Source organism: Styela clava, chromosome 13 (assembly GCF_964204865.1).
Source record: "Styela clava chromosome 13, kaStyClav1.hap1.2, whole genome shotgun sequence".
NCBI lineage: Eukaryota > Metazoa > Chordata > Ascidiacea > Stolidobranchia > Styelidae > Styela > Styela clava.
Genome location: NC_135262.1, coordinates 19,114,920 through 19,121,099, shown reverse-complemented (window position 1 = coordinate 19,121,099; position 6,180 = coordinate 19,114,920).

Here is a 6,180-nt window from a genome sequence, read left to right as displayed (position 1 = left end):
CGTATCAATTTCGGCTTAATAATGTTGAAATATGACATCACCGTCAATTGTGCTAAGTGACGGAACAAACTGCATTGACTTTATTGGACACGAAGTGGACATAACGATCGTTTCAATATTATGTTGTTGTTGTTGGACACGTAGTGGACATAGCGATCGTTTCAATATTATGTTGTTGTTGTTGTTCTCGTTCTTATTCTTTGACACGTTTTTAAAAAGTCGCTTTTCTCTTCGAATACTGGACCAATTGCTTTGAAATTTTTAGTGGTTGAAGATAAAATTTTTCCCCAGAAGGCTATTACTTTTATTCATTTTAAATATTTCTGTTAGCTCTGTGAGATTTGTTTTTGTTTGCTATGACGTCATTAAACGTTCTGCGAACATCGGACGCCATTTTGTGTCCTACTGTACTGCTTCGCTTGGTGTGAATAAATTTGTAGACTGTGATCTGACGGTACGGTGAACCGTACTGCGAACAGACGTGTCCATATATTTGGGCGTAGCTCTCTTGTTGTTGTTCTTGTTCTTTGACACGTTTTTAAAAAGTCGCTTTTCTCTTCGAATACTGGACCAATTGCTTTGAAATTTTCAGTGGTTAAAGATTAATTTTTTCGCTAGAAGGCTATTACTTTTATTTATTTCAAAATTTTGCGTGAATTCTATGAAATTTGATATTTCGTCTAAAATTTTGCTGTATTTTTTTTTATCCATGGGAACACGGATTTTAGTCAGTGTCATGACTGGCTGTACGTTTTGATTCTGCAAAATTCTTGCTACTGGAAATTCAGAACTTTTTTGAGGGTACCGGTAGCGTCAAAGGTACCGGTAAGGACTGATTCGCTTTGGTCTAACGTGTCCATATATTTTTGCGTAGCTCTCTTGTTTGAATTTGTTATGATTTAATTAGAAATACGAGTTTCATTTATTTTCAAGTTTTATTGAAACATTATACGTTTAGAACCTTTCGCGTTTTTTGCGCCCCCGCTCAAACTCAGACCATGGCACGAGTCATGGCTGCCATAAGGTCTCGGACATGTATTCCCGTCTCTGTTTTACTGTTTAATTATTATGCAGATACTGTTATATTTTTGAGGCAAATAAACATACATACCTGAAAATACCAAATAGGGTCCATTGCTTTAACCATCTTATAGCCAAATCCCATAAATATTCTGTAAGAGATCTAGTCCAGCGGTTCCCAACCTTTCTACCCTGGCGGACCGGTAAAATTAGATTAAATGTACTCGCGGACCAGAACAAAAATGAAATGGCCGGAACAGAAAAAAATAACATATATTTTCGTAATATAATGCAATGTCGGGCACTAAATATGCTTCTAGACAAAAAAGCACACTTAAAAACATTTCACCCGGAGAAAAACCATCAAATATTGTGCCGACCAAAAATTAAAAATGGTGAAGCATAAAGATAAAATAATACCGTATATTTGCGTAATGAAATGCAGTGCTGGGCACTCATTATGCGTGAGAAAGGTACGCATAAAACATCTCACATTAAAAACATGCACAATTAACTCCTGTGAGAATTTTGCTGCTGTTTCGTTTCCAATATATGATTACAAACGAGGCCTCAAAGAAGTTTTTGCAACACGTAGCTCTGCAGCCGCGTGCAGCCGATTTCTTTGCTTCGTTTTAATTGAATCTAGTGATAATTCTAGCGAAAATGTTTTTACGCATAACGCAGTAATTGGCTGAAAAGACGGACAACAGTTTGATTGCTCTATTACTTGGCGATGGGTATTCGTTATCATCTAAAATTGTGATATGTAATTCTTTTTTAATCTGGACTGTAAAGTAGGGTCGCCATTTTAATCAAGCCTCTTCTTTTTTGTTGGGTGCATCATATTAATCCCTCTGAAGTTGATCGACGCCTCAAACGAAATGAATTTACATTACCATGACAAAGTCGTCGATAACTTGGCAACAGGCTCAAAATCCTACTGTGTCTGGAAAAGATCTCTGCGGCCCATGCTTTTTTGCGCGTCTTGACCACCTGTGGAGTCGCAACAAGTTCATATCTTACTGGAATATTATACTGTTCTTGACAGTTTTCTGATTTAAACATGGAGATATGCATTACGTTTTATATGAATGGTTATATTAATCAGGAAAAGCACGCAGAACAGAAAAGCACTCGAGCCGATTTTCAGGCTTCTTTAATTTTGCGAGATTTGATGGAGCGCATTCGCGATGAATCGGAGCCGAAAAAGCGAAAAGTTTGAATGATATGTCGCGTAAGACGGCGCCGACATGTCGCGAAAGACGTCGCAATATGACGGAGGAATAGAATTGCGTAATGAGCCAACGCAACTTTGTCTACGGTAAAGCGATTGACCGGCAGCGGTCCGCGGACCAGCGGTTGGGAACCACTGATCTACTAGTCAACTCTCCAATGAGTAGCTTTTTTTATTCCTTATTTACATACGTTTAACTGTGAATCTTCATGATAAACTTGGGGTGAGCTGACTCCGATGATCTTATGGTCGTATCGCCCCCTCAAGTCTATACCGAATTAACTTTGTATATATTTTTTCGTATACCATTGTTTGTTCTCTGGTTGACAAAACAATAAATCTCTCTCTCTCTATGGTTGCGACTGGGAATTTTAGGAAATAGAAAAGTCGAAAAAAACCACAAAAGAAGGATTGTACAAGAGATATATTCAACAAGAAATATGACTTCAACAGAAGAAATACTTGGGAAAATTACCGTACTCCCGTCAATACCAAAGCAATTTTATCTGTGTTATGTATTTTTTCGTATTGATGGCTGTTTGTTTTTTGGTTGACAAATCGTAAATATATACTACGGACAAATTGATAAATATATCTCTTTCTCTCTCTGCTTCTCTCCTTTGCCAGTTAAAATGAAACTCATTTAACGCTTGAATACCATCATATGAAACAATTGTTGTTGTATGATATTTATATATTTGGTTTAAGCCTGTATAATATAAAATATGTACTTTGTCTGTATCCCTGAATCCATATACACTTGCGATTCCAATATGCTTGACTTGTGCATTCCCAGTAAATTGTTGTTGTTTTCTCATTGTGAATTTGGAGATTATTGATACATTGACACTATCGTTGCTTCCCAGTCATGTACCGAAAACATCTGTTTATTTGATATTTATATATATATGTATCGACAAAACGAAATAATCTCTCTCTCTTTTCATCACTGGATCTGGCAACTCTGCTGCCGGACACCGCAGTCTCTGCTCATTCACCTCAAAGCCCGTTTCGTCATATGATTCCCTCCTCTCGCTCAACTGCTGTCAAGATCGTTTACGTTTCGCCTCTCTGTTTTATATCCGTTAAAATCTGTGTAGTTCTGCTGGAAAATTAACTTTTCTACTTGCATCATGAGACTATCGAACATATTGTGCGGTTTTGTAACACTCTGAATCTTCTGGGGGCTTTACAAACTTGATGAACACGATCATTCAGTAATTACCGGCAGTGAATCCAGACCCCACTCACAACAGAATAATGAGAATCAAGCGATTGCATAAACAAGGAATAATTTTTGCATTCATTATGAAGATATGAGATATGCAATTGTGAAAATATGTCCAGGCAAAGCAACAGGAGTTGCTGAAACTGATTGAATGCTAAAATAGGTTGTTGAACGACGCAGAAAAAATTGAAGAAAGTTCAGAAGATGTTTTTTATAGAATTACTCACGGTAGGAAATCAATAAGAATTCTTGAATGGTGCTATGGATAATCTTTTTGCCTTGCCTGCTTACCGTAGATCTATTTTATAGTACACTGAGAAGCCATCAAATTGCATAACTTCAAACTAAAATTTTAAATTGGCATTTCTTGACTATAAACCATCCTATATTGCTAATGTATTATAACAAGCACTGGTATGTGTAAATGTAGTCTATTTGTAATGTTGCATATATAATTTTTCGTTAAAATGATGGAAATTTTGCTGAAAAATATCTGCCCGCTATTCAACATTTCAGAACGTTTAGCACATACTTCAGTACTTAGCAAATTTTGTGTCGTTTAGACAATAAATGCTGAAATGGTACAGTTAATACTATAACCAGCTTCAGAGAAATCCATTCCGATTTTATTTTATGATCATAATTTTTTTACTACGATGTGTACTTTAGTAATATTCGGAAATATATCTTTACATTATATCTCTCTCTTCATTACAGTACCAACATATATCATTGAAAACATGGTTCGGCTCATATTCATTGGAAATGAGCAAAATACAGGAATGTAGTAATTACAATGAAGGAAACCTTGAATCCAACAACCTTCACTTGAAGAACTGCTGTTCTTTTTCAGGGAAGTGCAAATTTTGTGCAGTTATTGTGATTTAGTATTATTGAAATCCGGATTTAAAAATATTTTTTTAAAATGTGTTCGAAATTCATGTATTGGGTTATGGCCCCGACTGTGATATACTTTTACTCTGCTAGGATTTGTAGTCAGGCAATTTGTTATTTGGAAGTAAATTTTCGCTAAATGTGATGGGGTGTTGTAGCGTGACTAAACACTATACTTTTTTATTGTTTTATTTTTTAAAATCGATTGAATTTATTAAAATAACCAAAATTGGAATGAATTAAGCCAGGGGTGTGCAAACTGCGGCCCGCGTAGAAGTGCCAATTTTGAATGACATGCTCGCGAAACGAGCTTTTAGTTTATTTATTTTGGAACATGCGAGCAATTTCAATCTCCTTGCGTCGCGAAGCTTATACCAGTATCCTGTTGCAAAGTACACAATGTTTTAAAAGCTTTCTAAATTATTTTTGTAATATTAGTGCTTCTACCAATGTGAGATTTTCTACATACGGAAGGCCGACAACAAAAAACGTGTAGTGACATTCGTTTATTTTGGGTTAATTTAATGCAGTGATTAAAGCAGAGATGTTCGATTCGAATTTGTTATTCGAATATCGTTTTTCGTGTTTGTAAGGAAACCGAACTCCTAGAGCCACCGCCATCGTTTTAATTTGAAACTTTTACACTTTTACATTTTTATCGTAATTGAAGACATTCATGTGCGACACGGCAGTCAATTAGCGCTGTCTTGAAGTTACACGTCGAGGATGTTTTTGATTGAAAATATTTTACAAATATTATTGTATAATCCAATTCAGTCGAGATAGTTTGTGCGGCATCGGCAACAAATCTAAAAGCAAATTGTGTTGTACCGGTAATTAATTGTTTTCATCCTCAACATAAAGGGAAATTTGTTTTATTATTTGCAATTTAGAGCGTATAAAATAGCTCTCAAATATTATTTAGTATTTATTGCGGCGTCGTTGATTACAATATCGTTCAGTTTAAGTTGACGGTATAATTTATATTCAAAATTAAAATCATAACAGGCTAACATAAATACTTAAATCAGCGCCAACTAAATAAGGAAAATCGGAATAAATTTATGGTCCAACCCTAACCTGGTACACATACTACGGTCGTAAAATCATACCCAGTAAAATCATACCTTATATAATTTCAAAAGTACCAGGATGTTGTATATTGAACTGCCTTTCTTACATATGACCCATATGTTTGTGGCCGTAGCCACAAGGTTACTTTAGCTAGATAGTACCATAGTGGTAAATGAGAATACCATAATCTCATTTCATTAAATAGCAAGTTTATTTGTTAGCTAACCCAAAATGGTTGGACTATGATCTAACGGGGAGGGAATACGTTAGTGACAACGATCTAACGTGAAGGGAAGGTTGTTAGACTAAGATCTAACGGGGAGGGAATACGTTAGTGACAACGATCTAACGTGAAGGGAATGTTGTTAGACTAAGATCTAACAGGGAGGGAATACGTTAGTGACAACGATCTAACGTGAAGGGAATGTTGTTAGACTAAGATCTAACAGGGAGGAAATACGTTAGTGACGACGATCTAACGTGACGGGAATGTTGTTAGACTAAGATCTAACGGGGAGGGAATACGTTAGTGACAACGATCTAACGTGAAGGGAATGTTGTTAGACTAAGATCTAACAGGGAGGGAATACGTTAGTGACAACGATCTAACCTCTGAAGGGAATGTTGTTAGACTAAGATCTAACGGGGAGGGAATACGTTAGTGACAACGATCTAACGTGACGGGAATGTTGTTAGACTAAGATCTAACAGGGAGGGAATACGTTAGTGA